Here is an 18,381-nt window from a genome sequence, read left to right on the forward strand (position 1 = left end):
ATGCCTTCCTGTATTCTAGTAATGAATGAGTAGAATTTGATATTAAGAACACAGTATCCTTTCTAGTAGGATAAAAAATGAAATAGTTACACATTTAATAAAATTTGTACAGGATATATATGGAGAAAGCCAAAAAATTCTGATAAACAATACCTAAGAGAATACACCTAAATGGAGAGATATTACATTTTCCTGTACTAGAAAATGCAATTATTAAGATGTTAATTCTTCCCAATTTGATCTATATATGCTCAAAGCATATCGCAGTCCAAATCCCAGGAAGCTTTTTGTGGAAGTAGACAAGATGATCTAAAGTTTATATGCAAAGGTAAAGACCTACTAGAATGGCTAAAATCCAAAAAAGTGACAAAACCAAATTCTGGCAAAAAGCAGAGCCACAGGAACTCACATTTATTGCTGGTGGGAATGCAAAATAGTGTAGCCACTTTGGATGACAGCTTGGCAATCTCTTACAAAATTAAACATAGTCTTAATACATACAATCCAGCAATTGCAATCTTAGGTATTTACCCAATTGATTTAATAACATACGTTCACACAAAAAACTACATATAAATGTTTAGGTTGGAAGTAATCAAGATTATCTTCAATAGCTGAAGGAATAAACTGTGATACAACAATATAATTAATGGTTATTCAGTGATACAATAAAATGAGGTATCATGTCATTAAAGACATGGAAGAATCTTAAATTCATATTGTTATGTGAAAGAAGCCAATATGTAAAAGGTATGTACTTTACGATTCCAATCATATGACATTCTGGGACAGAAAAAAGAACTATGGAGACAATAAATGGATAATTGGTTACCAAGGATTCAGAGGGAGAAGAGAAGGATGAATAGGTGAAGAACAAGGGAATTCTGGTGCAGTAAAATTATTCTGTGTAATATATAATGCTGGATACAAGACATTATGCATTTGTCAAAACCCATATAACTTACACTGCAAAGAGTGAACCTTAATGAAAACTATTTTTAAAAAATCATTTAGAAGGTCAGGGGATCCTGGAAAGTAATGCAGAATGTGATGAAAGGATCTAACTGTATTAAAAATGTATGAAACAACCTCACCGAAAGGGATGAAGGGAAAGGTATTGGCTTAAGTATTAAATCACACTGGAAATGAGTGGTCTTTAAGATTAAATAAGGGAAGGACAAATGAGATCACATCAAGTTTAAAAGCTTCTGCACAGCAAAGGAAACAATCAGAAAAGTGAGGAGAAAACCCACAGAATGGGAGAGAATATTTGCAAGTTACCTATCTGACAAGGGATTAATAATTAGAATATATAAGGAGCTCAAACAACTCTACAGAAAAAAAAGCTAATAATCTGATTTTTTTTAGGTGGGCAAAAGGTCTGAATACACATTTATCAAAAGAAGACATACAAGTGGCAAACAGGTATATGTAAAGGTACTTAAAATCATTGATCATCAGAGAAATGCAAATCAAAACCACAATGAAACATCTTCTCACCCCTGTTAACATGGCTTTTATCCAAAAGAAGCAATAACAAACACTGGTGAGGAGTGGTAATGTAAATTAGTACAACCACTCTGGAGAATAGTTTGGAGCTTCATGAAAAACTAAAAAATACATAATCCAACAACCCCACTGCTGGGTATATCCCCAAAAGAAAGGAAATCAATACATCAAAGAGATACCTGCACTCCCATGTTTCTTGCAGCATTGTTCACAATAGCCAATATGTAGAAGCAACCTAAGTGTCCATCAATAGACAAATGGATAAAGAAAATGAGGTACATATACACAGTGGAATACTATTTAGCCATAAAAAGAATGAGATCTGGTCATTTGCAACAACATGGATAGAACTGGAGGCCATTATGTTAAGTGAAACAAGCCAGTCACAGAAATACAAACTTCACATGTTCTCACTTACTTGTGGGAGCTAAAAATGAAAACAACTGAACTCATGGGCATAAAGAGTGGAAGGATGGTTACCAGAGGTTAGGAAACATAGTGGTGGGTGGGCTACAGGGGAAATGTGAATGGTCAATGGGTACAAAAAATAGAAAGAATGAATAAGATCTAGTATTTTGTAGCACAACAGGGTGACTATAGTCAATAATAATTGAACTGTTGTATTACTTTGTTCTCATACTGCTGTAAAGAACTACCTGAGACTGGCTAACTTATGAATAAAAGACGTTCAGTTGACTCACAGTTCTGCAGGATTAACAGGAGGCATGCCTGGAAGGCCTCAGGAAACTTACAGTCATGGTGGAAGGCAAAGGGGAAGCAAGCCCCTTATTCACATGGCGGCAGGAGTTAGAGAGAGCAAAGGAGGAAGTATTACAAACTTTTAAACCGTCAGATCTCCTGAGAACTCACTGACTGTCATGAAAACAGCAAGGGAGAAATCCGCCTTCATGATCCAGTCACCTCCTACCAGGCCCTTCCTCCAATTTTACATGAGATTTGGGCAGTGACACAAATCCAAACCATATCAACTGAACATTTTTAAATAAGTAAATGAGTATAGTTGGATTGTTTACAACACAAAGGACAAATACATGAGGTGGATACCCCACTTACCCTGACGTGATTATTACACACTGTATGCCTGTATCAAAATATATCTTACACATCTTATACCATATATATATTACATACTCACAAAAATTAAAATAAAAAATGAAAGAAAGATTAAAGGCAAAATACATTGTACATAAACACTGAACTTTAGTAAATAAAGTTGTTTCCTATGAGGATATGGGTTAATAAATCTGATACTTTATATGCATATGGGAGTGAGCTAATTAAATAAATGATGGCAGATGGTGGGAACTAGGATTCTCATTGTTGAAATGGGAGTTTACAGATAAGCGAGGGGAGGAAGCTAGAATGATCTATGTGGTACTAGAGTTGGAGACATAGGTATGACTCAGGTTTAGCTTAATATAGATATAATGGTAACACAAATATTTATAGAAATGTATACATGGATTAGTACACACATATATTTATTTGCTTTCTCAGCTGAGGGGGTCTCAAATAAATGACACCACAGCAGAAATGAGCACACCAAGCACCCAGATTTCAGTTTCTAATACAATTCTCCCATAAAAGGATCCAAGGCTCCCTGGAGTAATGGCTGATTTTAGGGCTGACACAGGAAACACAAAAGATGAGCCTGTCGGTTCTTGTAGTGCCAGAAAGTAAGGAAATGCAAAAATAAATGGCTACATACATCGATGAGGGTATGTCAAAAGAGCACAGGAGTCAACTGAAATAGTTCCCAATCATCATAAAGATGGAGCAATTCACGGAAGACAATAAATGAAATAGTACAGGATTAAAATCCAAAGTTTAAAATAAATATCCATGAGTCCATACAGATATAAATAAATCATGAAACAAATTACTACATCATGGAGAAGGGCCAAATCTCCCGTGTTGAACATTTATATAGATATGCTACCTTCAACGAGGGAAGCATAACTTTCCAGTTCTTAAGTATGTGCTATGTGTAGAGACTTCCCTCCAAAGAGTACAGTATGAAAAGGGGATAGGTGAATAATTTTTCAGTGGGGAGAATTGATAAACTGACTGAGTTTCAAAAAGTAAGGGAGGAACTGAAAAAGGACTCACAGACATAAAAGCTAGAAACTTCCCAGATTTATCAAAACATAAATATACAGATCCCAGAAGGTAAGGAAACCTCCAAACTGGGTAACAACCAAAGAAATCCACACTAAGACACAGCATAATTAGACTTCTGATAAAGACAAAAAGAAAATTATGAAAGGAACCAAAGAAAATGACACTTCACCTTTAAAAGAAAAGCAATTATAATGACAGTGGATTTCTTATCAGAAACCATGAAAGCCAGAATGAAGCAGTACAATACTGTCAAGTGCAGAAACAAGAGAACTGTCAGCCTAGAATTTCATATCTGGGAAAGAAAAAGTGTCATCCAGGAATGAAGGGAAAATCAAGACATTCTCACATAAAGAAAAATTACAAGATAATTTGTCACTAGCTAGTATATCCTATAAGAATGGTAGGATATACTACTACAAGGAAGTTATCTAAACAGAAAGAAGTAAAAAATTGAATCTTGGCACATGAGGAAAAAATAAAGAATACAATAAGCAGAAATATGGATAAATATAACAGACTTTTCTTTTTCTTCTGAAGTGTTCTGTGGCTACATATGTCTACTATTTTGGATAATGCAGTTCTTGATAATGGACCTGAAATATGAGATTTCTATAGTGGGAAGAAGGTCACTGAGAATAAGAGCATGCTAATGCCATTGGATTCGAAGTCCTGATGACAAAATAACTGAGAATGTAAGGGCACACGGGGCTAAGGGTATGTATAAGTAAGAGGCGATAATGAGAGAAGTCATGTTTTGCAGGTGGAGCCATCACTCATGAGGACAATATTCAGAGTGTAACCATGGGAGTCTTGGCTGCAGTGGAATGAAATAAAACATTTTTGGAAGTAAAGATGGCAAAGATCTGAAGGCATGGAGCTTTGGTTGGGATAACCATATACATGTTTAAGTCAACGCAGATGGTGACAGGAACAGGAGAAGCAGGAGATGACATGAGCCTAGGCCCCAAATGAAGGAAGAAATTTAAACAGGGTGCTGGTAGAAGTGATAGCAAGATTTGTAGTTAGACAGTATGGGCTACAAGAGAGCTAGGTGATTTTTAATGGGGAGGGAATTACATGGAATCCAACAATGTCAGAGGATGAGGTGTTTCCTATGTCCATATGAGACCAAATAGAAAAATGAGAGAAAACTACTAATGATGACATTAGAAAGGACGAGTGTCAACCTAAGGCTTTTGTCAAAATTGAATGCATAGTGACATGCCAGATATGACCATGGCCTGCATCCCTTGAGGCCTTGGGAATGCACATGATATAAGCAAGAGACAAAACATTAAATAAAATAGAGTTTAGTTATTCCAAGGATGAATATTGACTTGGGAACCTGGAAATAGGGGCCATAATGGTTTTTGTTATGGCTGATATTAAGATATTTTTTCAATTGGAATAGAAAAGCCAATAACTAACAAATAATTCAATTTTGCTGCTGAATATCAGTCATGATATTAAGGAAGGCAGTAAAGGGAGCCAGCTGGGGAACGAGGATAAACAACCATCTCTAACCCTCACAGGAAAGAGCTTCCTATAGAAGCAGTGACTTTACCTGGGGACACAAACACACCGCTCCATGCACAAATACAAAATACGGACACTTTTATTAAATAGTTTCTGTGAAGAAGGATCCAACAGGCAGATGAGGTTGCAGAGCCAGGACAACTCCTTGCACAAACACAAGTGACAGGGCAAAGTCTAGGGGCCAGCATCCTCCTGAACAGGGCCTGGACCCAATAGTGTTCTGGATCCAAGCCAGGGTGGATTCACTGAGGGCTTGTATCTCAGCACCTTGGAGATCAGGCCCAGGGCTCAGTAAAGCATTGCTAGTAGAAATTAAATTCCTACTGATGAGGATTCAGAAAGAAGAAAACAAGTTTAATAGTTTTCCTCTATCATTGCTTCTCTGTTCCCTGAACCCATTCCAGACTCCTGTTTTTGAACATACAAGGCTCCCTCTGGTTGTATCCAGATAATTCCAACCCAGAAACCATCACAGAATAGCTCCCACATAAATGCTCCAGGTTGTCCCCATTCTTGCAGAGTATGCCTCTGTAGGTCTCACTAGGTGAGGTAATCTTGAAGGCAGATTTCTCACCAAAAGCTCATAAGCTCATAGCACAGAACCCCAATGTAGATCAGATTCATCTCTTCACTCTAGGCCGTCCTCATGGTCATTTCAATTGAGTAGGTACTCCAGAGTCCCACACCATGTGTCTTCTTCCAGAATAGTGCAAAACAGTGAGCAGAGGACCCAGAGACAGGGATATTTTTCTTCTCTGGCAACAAGAGAACTGGTAGCTGCAAGACCCCAGGAAGCTCTAGACAGACTGCTCACTGAAAAAGAGGTTAATTAACTTCTCCAGGGTTATAGAGCCCATGAGTGACAATTTAACACCAATAGGCAGTCTGGCCCCAGAGCCCAGGCTCCCAAGTGCTACACTAAAGCATATGGCTATAAGCCCAATGTGGGGCTAGCAGCTGTGGAGAACATGAACTGTAGAGAAAAAGGGATGTAACTGGGAAGATTTTGACATGGACAACAGGGACCAACTTGGTGACTCCCAGACTTTAGCATTCTGTGAACCAGCAAAAAATCAAAACCTGGGAAACTCACAGTTATTTGGCTAGTTAAGTACATTTATACAGACATCAAGTATCATTTACTGTCCCCAGTATTTCAAAAAAGAAATGACGTTTAAAAGCAAAGAAGGCAGAGGACATCATCATAAAATGAAAGGCCATATTCTAAATTGAAACACACTGCACTGGCTGAACTTTTTTTTAATTGCCAAAGACTGAGATGCTGCATTAAATGAGTGGAACAAAAACAGTGCCTAGGACAGGCTTGATGACATCATATCAGTGCTCATGACATAGGAGTTGCTTGTCCTTATGTTGGCCCACAAGAGAAGGAAGGAAAGAAACAGCTTTCTCAGGCTGTCTTTCAATGTCATTTGATGATGTGTTTGTGTACCCTCTACAGTCATCTCCTTACCAGTGGAGGATCCTGGCCCATAACTTAGGAAACAAGGAACCATCCTATAGGCATAGGGAACAACTGAGATTTTAATCTGTAACTGAGACTATATTTTTTTTTCCCAAAAGATACCAGGTGACAGTGATGGCAAATGCCTCCTGGGTGTCTGCCTGACTTACCCTCATTCTTGGAGAACAGCTCATCAACAATGGCCCTTGCTAACTGGGCTGTGGGGACTCCCTTATCCAACCAAACTGGGCCACTCCACTTCCCTCTTGTGGAAATTTAGGCAGAGGTTCTCAGACTGAGGCCAGACTGTGATGGGCATTGCAGTAAGAAGTTGAGGGAAATACGGGGTCACATGTTTATGTCCCGCTGCAAGGACAACAGTAACAATTCCCACTTTACCAGGTTGTTGTGAGAATCACAGAGAAAATGTTCACATGGCAAACACTGGAATGCCGGGCCCGTGTATGCACCTGGTGGGTTTGCTACTTTTATTAATAATTCAGGCACGTTCAACTGCAGAGAAATATTGAGAGTAAAGATGTAAAACTTGAAGGGAAAAGTAGAGGCAAGGAATCTGGGGGCCTCAGAGAGTGAGAACTGGGGCAGATAATTCTTCCCTTAAACTCACTGCAGCAGAAAAAGGCAATCAGCAGACAGTGGCATAAGCAGGCACAAAGAAATAAGCAATGACAAGAGACCCCCCTCCCCATCCAAGGCCAGGACATATCGTGGTTCCTTTCAGTTCTCGATTTCAGTCTCCCATAGGGCCCAGTGGACATTCTGCACTTAGCTTCCACAATATATCCTCATTCCCTTCCAGTACATTCTCTCTTTGTTATGAATCATTTTGAATGGGACGCTAATTCTAGCCACACCAATCCCTGATAGGATCATGGGGCGACCAGGCAGAATATGAGACCCAAGCAAGGCAGGAGCTACCATGGGGTATGAAGGTGGGCCCCATATGCATTCCGGCCTAAGCAAGCCTGGAGCAAGAGGGCAGAATGAAAAAAGAGTCTGCAAGTTCCCTGAGTAAGGGCAGGTAAGGACCTACCCAGCAAGACTGTGTTCCCAGATCTGCAGCATCACCTCCTGGTTCAAGGTCCCTTGGGCCAGGTCCTCTGGGCCAGGACCTCTTAGTAAAGATTGTGTCCGCATTCACAATGGTCACTGACCCCTAGAAAGTCTAAGAGAAGCAGGGATGCCCATAGGATGGAATTAGAGCCTGTCACTCGGTCAAGGGAGAAGATCCAGAGTGAAACAAAGTCTGGATAACTGTGTACCTCCTGGGGAACTAGCTCTTTACTAGGCTTCTGGTGGGTGGGGAGAATGGATGCTGCCTTTGAAGAGAATGCAATTGTGTTAGAGTGAAAAGTCTTTCACAGGGGAAGCTACTGAAAAATGGCACAAGACAATCATAAGCCCACATGCCTGGAGAAGAGCAGAGAGTGAACACTCTAGGACGTCACAGAAAGGAGGAAATAATGATGACAATAATCATCAGACCAATAGTGGGAACGGCAGCAGCAGCAGCTGCTGCGTTTGAGTTGTCCTCACTGTGTGCTTGGCTCCATGCTGAGCACTTTACATACCATATTAAAGTGATTAAATGTTCCCAGCTCTGAAGCCAGACTCTCAAGTTTGCTTCCAGCCCTTGAGTCTGACACTTGCCAGGTGTGTGACCTTGCTTTCTCTGAGCTGCAATTTCTGCATCGACAACAGTAACAATTACCACTTTACCAGATTGTTGTGAGAATGACAGAGAAAATGTTCATAAGGCAAACACTGGAATGCCTGGCCCACGTGTGTACCTGGTGGGTTTTGCTACTTTTATTAATAGTCCCATGGCTGATGAAGTAAATGCATTCATCATTTGCATGTAAGTGAAGCCTCACTCAGTGAGCTGAGGCTCAGGGAGCTCAAGGTAGTCACCCATATCTGAACCCTGGTCCCTCTAGTACAGGGTCCGCCTGTGTAGTCTCTACTCCTCCATCATCACAGTCAGTGTGGGATAAACCCCCAGCAAAGGGTCTCACCATCTTGCCATCTGGGACATGTCTCAGCGTACCGGCGGCCCTCAGCAACCACACAGGTCCTTTCATGCCTCCTTGAGTGACATATACCCCTGCATTTGTCCATGACTGGACTATTCTCCATACCCTCCTCATTCCTAATTCTACCTGTCCTCCCTGCAAAGGTGAGTTTAGTTATCATCCTCCAGGCCTCCTCGGCCCACTGTGAGTACTGTGATTAAGACTGGAGGCTCTGGTGGTTGACACACTGGGTTTCAGTTTCTACTACTCAAGAGCGGTGTGACCATGGGCAGGTAACTTAATCTCTCTGAACTGCAAGTTCCTTTTTTTGTAAAGTAGGAGTAATAACAGAAGCTAACTCAGAGGAAGTAAGAGTTAAATGAGGTAATACATAGTAACTGACTCCCAGCATATAACAAGAGCTCAGTGAAGGCCAGCTATTATGGTTGATTTGTTATTTGTTAGTATTTTTCCTATTTTCTCCCTCGGCAGCCTGGAAAAGCTCAACCCAGTCCACATTTCTGCTTTGTGACTGTGCCAAATTCTTAGCATGAAAATGCCAAAACGAGGGCAGGCACAGACAAGGGTTATTTTAACTAGAACTGCCAGGAAAGGCCTCTCCAAAGAGGTGATATTTGGGAAGATCCTGAAAGAATGTGAAAGGGCGGCCAAGAAGAGATCTGGGGACAGTGTCCCAGTCTGAGGGAACTCCACAGGCAAAATCTGGGAAGAGCTTGGCAGGTTCAGGTCAATGTGGCTGGAGGCAATGAGCAAAGGAAGAAAGGGAGGAGACAAGGTCACAGATAGTCCTGTGGTGTGGGGTCTTCCAAGCCACAGTTTAGGGGGGTGGGATTATTTTAAGTGTGATGGGAACATCATTGCTTCACTAGCCATTTATTGAGCGCTTATAACATACCTAGCACTGCTCTAGGTCTGGTGATAGAGCACAAACAGGAGCTCCTATTCTGGGAGTGGAGATGGATCATCCACAAGATACTAAATCAATGCAGAGGAGACTGTCAGCAGGATCGTACAGGTTCTGAAGACAACAAAATAAAAGCAAGGAGAAGAGATGAGGGGTATGTAAATTTTCATGGAACAACCAAGGAAAGCTTCCTGGAGGAGGACACTTTGGGGCGAGCCTGGAATGAAGCAAGGGATTGAGCCACAAGCACAACAAATGAAAAAATAATCAGAGGCCGGGCACGGTGGCTCACTCCCGTAATCCCAGCACTTTGGGAGGCCAAGGCAGGCAGATCACCTGAGGTCAGGAGTTCGAGACTAGCCTGACCAATATGGTAAAACCCCGCCTCTACTAAAAATACAAAAATTAGCCAGTCATGGTGGCATGTGCCTGTAATCCCAGCTACTTGGGAGGCTGAGACAGGAGAGTTGCTTGAATCTGGGAGGCAGAGGTTGCAGTGAGCTGAAATGGCGCTACTTTACTCCAGCCTGGGCAACAAGAGGGAAACTCCGACTCAAAAAAAAAAAAAAAATCCGAGAAGTTCTAATGGCAATAAGAGTAGAAAGGGTGGTGACTGCTAGATACTAACTCTGGTCTGGTATGTATTCAACCCAAAGGGACTCCTGCATGCTATTAGTGATAAATATTGAAATGGATTCACGTTAAATATCTAAGCGTCTTCCATAATCATACCTATTCACAACCGTCCATGGCAATCCGGCTTTGCTTGAAAACAGATGGCAACTGCAAAGATAATGTCAGTGCCCTTCTTGGCTTTCAGCGTGCCCCAAGGCTCTCTCTGCCCTAAATGAACAGCAATTCCCAAAGCACTGCTCACCTCAGTTTTGTCCACAGCCTCTCCTCACCTCTCTCCCGCTCTCCCAGTCTTCAGCCGTGTACATACCTGTGGCCGGAAGGGGTTGAGGATTGGATTCCCCCTAGGGGGGTTCCTAACACACACCCAGGGGCACAGTCTTTTGGGTAGTTTCTGCCCTGAATACAGCTAGATTTAAGGCTTCCTGCAGTTTTCCATGGCAATGACAAGTAGCACTTGTCCTAGGTGTGCTAGGAAGTGGCGTTTCCCACCTCTGTGAATGGGAATGAGGCTTTTCCTCTTTATGTGGCCACCTGGATATTCCTCACCCTGAGAGGTCTCCACAAGGTTACCTGTGTTCTGGAACACAGCCACTGGGGGCCTCTCAGGTCCACAGTCTCTAAATTGACCCTCGCTCCTCCCAGGCTATATGGCCCGGGTGATGACCTTACACCTAAGGACATCAAGGACCAAAATGTAAAATTCAAACAGGAAGATAACAACTCCCTTTGCCGGGCTTTGTAAAGTGACAGTAAACATTTCTTTTGTTGTTGTTGCTGCTGTTGTTGTTGAGACGGAGTCTCGGAGTCTCGATCTGTCACCCAGACTGGAGTGCAGTGGCGCGATCTTGCCTCACTGCAACCTTCGCCTCCCGGGTTCAAGCGATTCTCCTGTCACAGCTTCCTGAGTAGCTGGGATTACAGGCGCATGCCACCATGCCTGGCTAATTTTTATATTTTTAGTAGAGACAAGATTTCACCATGTTGGTCAGGCTGTTCTCAAACTCCTGACCTTGTGATCTGCTGGCCTCGGCCTCCCAAAGTGCTGGGATTACAGGTGTGAGCCACCACGCCTGGCCGACAGTAATCATTTCTTTAATTCAATGTTTACCAAATGGTGGTCCCTGGACTAGCAACTCAACATCGGCATCACATGGAAATTTGTTAGAAATGTAAGCCATTAGGTCCCACTCAGATATATTGGATCAGAAACACTGTTGGTGAGCCCAGCAGTCTATGCTTTAACAAGCTGTTCCAGGGGATTTGGATGCTGATTCAACCTTGGGAAACGAGGCTCTAATTCAAAGTCCAGTGATGAAAATGGAAAAATACTCTTACCTACCTTAAGAAAGGTGATGTAAAAGTGCTCAGCACAGGGCCTGGCACGTGACGCTAAATATGTAAGAGCTGCTATTATTAGCAGTCTTATTATTGAGATAATCATCATCATCACAAGGCTATTCATAAAGGGCTGTGGTACTATAATTCAGTGATGTCACTTGCAGGGATACTGGCACTATTTGTCAAAACATAAATATAATGACTCACTGACTCAGCAAGTAGCCTCGAGGATAGTGATTTACAACTTGACACAGAGACGCCCTATTCCATCATTTGACAAATTCGTTTATTTAAAACGATAAAAACAGCACTTATAGGGGGGCTTCATCAAATATAAGTAGGTCTCTTGACACACTTTCACAGGTCACATGATTTAACACCTGGGGACATCAGGACTAACTGCTCTCAGGCCTCAGTGGTGAGTGGAGTGACATGATTTCAAGTTCATAAAATGATATGTCACTATTCGTCTTACATTCTCAGGAAGCAGGACCTCACCCCGCTCCTGTCTTCCCTTCTGGCCTTCCCGGTAGCCATAACCATGTACAAATATGTGACCATGAGATGTTCTTGCCTGATGTCCAGTGGCTCAGGGACCACATCTGGACCTCATCAAGACACCATCAGCCCATCATCTGAACTTACAGCGCTCAAGGCAGCACTAAATTCTGGAGAAGTGTGAGAACCCGAACCACTGAGGTCAAAGGAAGTGACACCAAGTGGCACAGGAGAGAAAATATAATGAAGGTAACATTTCGAGTCCAGTGCAAAGAAGTGGTCAATGGTCTAAACTTCAGAGCCACATCACCTGGGTTCAAATTAGAGAGTTGCATCTTACCAGCAGCAGGAACTTGGACAAGGACTCAACCTCTCTGTGCCTTAATGTACTCATCTGTCAAATGGGCATAATAATGGAACTCATCTGTGGTGCTATGATACATATATAAGCAGATAGATATATTGGTTTTTTTGTTCATGGTTCCTGGCTCATAATTCCCGTAGCCCTTGTTACAGTTGTTTGTTATAATGTTAAGTGTGTGAGGCCTCAGGGGCAGGCCTCTGACCCTCTCCTGCCTTTTCACTCTCTTCCCCTGCCTTCCTGATTATAGGTCTTTAGACCTTGCCAGGAGAGTATCCCATCCTATACTCTGGGGGAATGAATGCTGACATCATGAATCTCCCTTAGAAACCCAAGAGGACTGGACTCCTGGAGCTTCTGGATAGATGAAGACGTGGAGTTTTCTAGAGGATGGTGCACCCAGGGAGGGCATGGAAGCTCTGTGCCCCTTTCCCCATACCTCATCCTGTGTGTCTCTTCATCTGTATCCTTTGAAATATCCTTTATAATACATGAGGAGATGTAAGTAAGTGTTTCCCTAAGTTCTGAGGGCCACTCTAGCAAATTTATCGAACCCAAAATGGGGATCGTGGTAACAACTTGAAACCGGTCAGTCAGAAGTTCCAGAGGCACAGACTTGAGACTGGTGTGTGTTGCGGGGGAGCAGTCTTGGGGACTGAGCCCTCAAATTGTGGGATCTGACATTATCTCTGGATAGATAATGTTGTAACTACATTAGAGGACACCCAGCTGGTGTCTGCTGCTTGATGTTTGGAGAAAAAAAAACCCACACATTTGGTCATGGAAGTCTTCTGTGTTGGTTGTTACTGTGGTGTGAGACTAGAGGGGAAATGTGGTTATAGAGAATTTTCCCTCTATACCATCTCATAGAGCTGTTGTTGGGGTCAGCTGCTTTGGTACATGCCAAGTGCTAAGTATCAGCTTTTACTGTTCACAAAATTAACAGTTTTGTAAGAGTTTTAGGTAAAAATAAGGTGATGAACTTTCAAAAATGTGAATTTTTTGTGCTTTTTAAGCATTTAAGAAACTGTAATATTTGACTTCTGATTTTAATCAAATGCTTAAATGTACTATAATTTTTCAACAATTAGTAAGAATTTGCATACATTTAACTAAACTCTTATGTTTCAAATTTCTATTCCGTTATTTATTGAGAGAATGTTTAAAGAAGCAATCATTAAAGGAAGGGAAACATTGCATGTTCTCATTTATTTGTGGGATTTAAAAATCCAAACAATTGAGCTCATAGAGATGGAAAGTAGAATGATGGTTACCAGAGGGAATGTAGTGGGAAGGGTAGTGGGGCTTAGGGGCAAAGTGGAAACTGTCAATGGGTACAAAATTATGTTACAATGAATAAGATATAGTAGTTCATAGTCCAACAGGGTGATAACAGTCAACAATAATTTAGTGTGCATTTAAAAATAACTAAAAGAGTGTAAATTGGAATGTTTGTAACAAAAGGAAATGATAAATTCTTGAGGTGATGGATACCCCATTTATGCTTACTACACATTGTATGCCTTTATCAATACATCTCAGGCACCCCATAAGAATATGTACCTACTATTTACCCATATAAATTAAAAATATAAATATAAAAATAAAAAGATTATACTATAGTACGGGCCCACATCATCCATTTCCAGGTAATTAATTACACTTTGCAAATTTTTTCAACTCTTCTCCTTTCCATGACTTCAGGAATTCCTCTGTGAATTAACTTTTAAACCAGTGCTCTGAGTATCACATATGTTGTAGCATAGTAAGCAGTTGTTTTGATTTTTTTTGACCAAATAAATTTTTCATTGACTCTTAGAGAATTATTCCCTGACCCTTGAATTACAACCCTTCTCATGCTTGTGTGGAAAATTTCTGGTTTTCCTTGGCTCCTCTGTTGGGTATTGTGGGAGGGACTGTGTAAGGGAGTAATCAGGTAGGACTCCTTCATCCCTCCTATAAGGTCTTACATTTGATTTAATTAACTGACTCCATGTATAACTCTCATTCTATTGTCTTCTCTCCTTCCTTTTCTCATGCTGACTATATGCCTTCCATTGTGACATTAATTCAATTCACTATCTCAAAATTTTTAATAGACAATTTAGAACTTTGGTGACTAACATTGTTTGTATTTTTTTTACCTCCAAATGTCATATAGAGATGTAATCCCCAGTGTTGACGATAGGGACTTGTGAGGTATTTGAATCATCACACTGAATTTCTTAGACAATGAATGCCTTAGTGCCATCTGCTTGGTAATGAATGAGTTATCCCTGTGATTTTATGGGAAATGTGATTGTTTAAAAGTGTGTGGTGCTTCCTCCCTCTCTCTCTTGCTCCCACTATGACCATGTGACATCTTGGCTTCCTGTCACCTCACACCATGATTATCAGCTTCCTGAGGCCCTCACCAGAAGCAGATGCCACAACCATGCTTCCTGTACAGCCTGAAGAATGATGAGCCAATTAAACTTCTTTTCTTTATAAATTACCCAGTCTCAGGTATATCTTTACAGTTATACATGAATGGACTAATACAGAATACTGGTACCAAAGAGTGCTCATTGCTGTAAAGTTACCTGAAAAAATGGAACTGGCTTTGGAACTGAGTGACAGACAGAAGTTGGAGGAGATTGGAGGACTCAGAAGAAGACAGAAAACTGAGGGAAGGTTTGGAACTTCTTAGAGATGGGTTAAATGGTTGTGACCAGAATGAAATGGTGATAAGGACAGTGACGTCCAAGCTGACAAGGTCTCAGATGGAGATAAGGAACTTATTGGTAACTGGAGCAAAGGTAACCCTTATTATGCCTTTGCAAAGAACTTGGCTGCATTGTCTTCATGCCTAGGGATTTAAGAGTGATGATTTAGGTTAACTGGTGGAAGAAATTTCTAAGCAGCAAAGCATTCAAGAAGTTACTTGGCTGCTTCTAATAGCCTATACTCAGGTGTGGGAGAAAAGGAATGACTTAAGTTAGAACTTACATATGTCCAAGTGATCTCACTGTTCAATTCCCACCTATGAGTGAGAATGTGCGGTGTTTGGTTTTTTTGTCCTTGCGATAGTTTGCTGAGAATGATGGTTTCCAGCTTCATCCATGTCCCTACAAAGGACATGAACTCATCCTTTTTTATGGCTGCATAGCATTCCATGGTGTATATGTGCCAGACACAGCAAGGGGAACATCACACACCACGGCCTGTCGTGGGGTGAGGGGTGGGGGGAGGGATAGCATTAGGAGATATACCTAATGTAAATGATGAGTTAATGGGTGCAGCACACCAACATGGCACATGTATACATATGTAACAAACTTGCACATTGTGCACATGTACCCTAGGACTTAAAGTATAATAAAAAAATAAATAAATAAAGCAAAAAAATTAAATTAAATTTAAAAAATAAAAATAACTTATATGTGAAAGAGTAGAGTGTAAAAGTTTGGAAACTTTGCACCATCATGATAGGGAAGGAATCCATGCAGGCTGTGGAGCAACCACTTGCTATATATAGCAGCATGATTAAAAGGGAGCCAAGTGCTAATAGTCAAGACAATGGGAGAAAGGACTAGAAGGGATTTTAGGGATCTTCAGGACACCCCCTCCCATCATAGGCCCAGAGTCCTCTAATGAAAGAACGGTTTCATGGGCCCAGCCCAAGGTCCCTTTGCCCTGCTCAACCTCAGGACACTGCTCCTCACATCCCAGTTTCTCCAGTTCCAGCCTTAGCTCAAAGGGCCCCAGATACTGCTTGTGCCACTGCTTTGGAGAGCAAAAGCTACCATAAACCTTGATATCTTCCATGCAGTGTTAAGTCCTTGGGCATCCAGGATACCAGAGTGAAGGAGGCTTGGTAGCTTTTTCCTAGATTTCAGAGGATGTATGGAAAAGTATGAGTACTCAGGCAGAGGCCTGCTCCAGTGGTGGAGCCCACACAGGGAAACTCTCTTCCCTTCTCCAGATCCCAGAATGATAGATCCACTGGCAGCTTGCATCCTGTGCCTGGAAAAGCTGCAGGCACTCAACACTAGCCCATGAGAGCAGCCACGGAGGCTGAACCCTGCAAAGCCATGAGGGCAGAGCTGCCCAAGGCTGTGGGAGCCAACCCTTGCATCAGTGTGCCCTGGATGAGGGACATGGAGTCAAAGGAGATTATTTTGAAGCTTTAAATTTTAATGATGGCCCTGCTGGGTTTCAGACTTGCATGGGGCCTGTAGCCCCCTTCTTTTGGCCAATTTCTCCCTTTTGGAGTGGTAATGTTTACCCAATGCCTGTATCACTATTGTCCCTTGGAAGTAAATAAGTGTTTTTTGATTTCATAAGCTCATAGGTGAAAGGAGATGAATCTCAGGTAAGACTTAGAATTTTTGAATTGATGCTGGGATGAGTTGAGACTTTTGGGGTATTGGGAAGGTACAATTGAATGTATTTTGCAATATGAGAACATGAGACTTGGGGGCCCAGGGGTGGAATGACATGGTTTGGATCTGTATCTCCTCCAAATGTCATGCTGAAATGTGATTCCCAATGTTGGAGGTGAGGCTTATTCAGAGATGTTTTTGTCATCGAGGCAGGTCCTCCATGAATGGCTTGGACTTGGACCCCAAGATCAACCACTGAAAGGCTGGAAAATCTAATTGGAAATAGGGTGAATGTTTTATCCACTTAGATGGTCTTTCGAAATACCTAGATGGCCACTTGGTGTATCCTCAGTACCTCATTCAAAAATTAAGTCCACAGATTCCATAATATTTTATGCATCAGGGCCAAAACAATTTAAGTGTCTCTTCCAAAAATATTGGTGGGGACACTTCTGCCCTCATATTGAGTAGGTAACCTCAAGTTGCTCCATCCACCAGAAATGCAAACCTAAAAAAAAAAAAAAATAGACCAGATGTGGTGGCCCATGCCTGCAACCCCAGCACTTTGGGAGGATGAGACAGGAGTATCTTTTGAGCCCAAGGGTTTGAGACCAGCCTGGGAAACATAGCTAGACCTTACCTCTACCAAACATTAAAAAAAAAAAAAAATGTGGAATGTGGTGGTGTGTGCCTGTGATCCCAGCTGCTTGTGATGAGGCTCAGGGCTGAGGTAGATGATCGATTGGGACCAGGAAGTTGAGGCTGCAGTGAGCCACGATCATGCCACTGAACTCAAGCCTGGGCAACAGAGACCCTGCCCCTGAAAGCAATAACAATAAAAAAGTAAAGGTGGGCAAGAACCCACTCTTTATATATACCAGTGAGTTAAATTTTAAAAATTATAGCTATAATCTCTCTATGCCTGTCTGTATGTGTGTGTATATATATTATGTATGTATGTTAAATACCAGTGCTGGTCACAATCACAAGAGACACAATCTTGAAAGCTACAATCCTGAATGTTGAAATCCTGGAAGACAAATTCTGGGGACGGGATTAGTGCATTTTCAGTTGCACACAGGATAGTTGCATCGTGTTAAGCAGAACTGTTAGTTTGCTATTGTCTTTGTTTGAATATTAACTATGCTTTAAGGAGATATGTATGGCTGCCAAGTTGACAAAAGGCAGATTTGTAGACTTAATTTTAGATGTCCGCTTAACTGAATTACAGAATATCTAGAAACCAAGAAAGCATTATTCTGCGTGTTTCTGTGAGAGTGTTTTCAGAGGAGATTAGCACATGAGTCTGAGTGGACTAGGTGGAGAAGATCTACCTCACCTTAATATTTCAAGTGTTTTAAAGATCATAGAAGTGAAAATCCAGGTGAAAAATACAAGAAATTTCCCTTGCCCAATTTTTCAACCATATAGGACTTCTGCCTCTTCACACATAGTGCCATGCTTGCCTTCAAAAAATGTCCTTCATCACAGAATAAAAAAAAAAAAATGGACAAGCTCAGCGACCTTCAGAAACAAAGACACTTGCTGATACATAAATTCTTCCAGTGTTACCA

This window comes from Macaca thibetana, chromosome X (assembly GCF_024542745.1).
Source record: "Macaca thibetana thibetana isolate TM-01 chromosome X, ASM2454274v1, whole genome shotgun sequence".
NCBI classification, from domain to species: Eukaryota; Metazoa; Chordata; class Mammalia; order Primates; family Cercopithecidae; genus Macaca; species Macaca thibetana.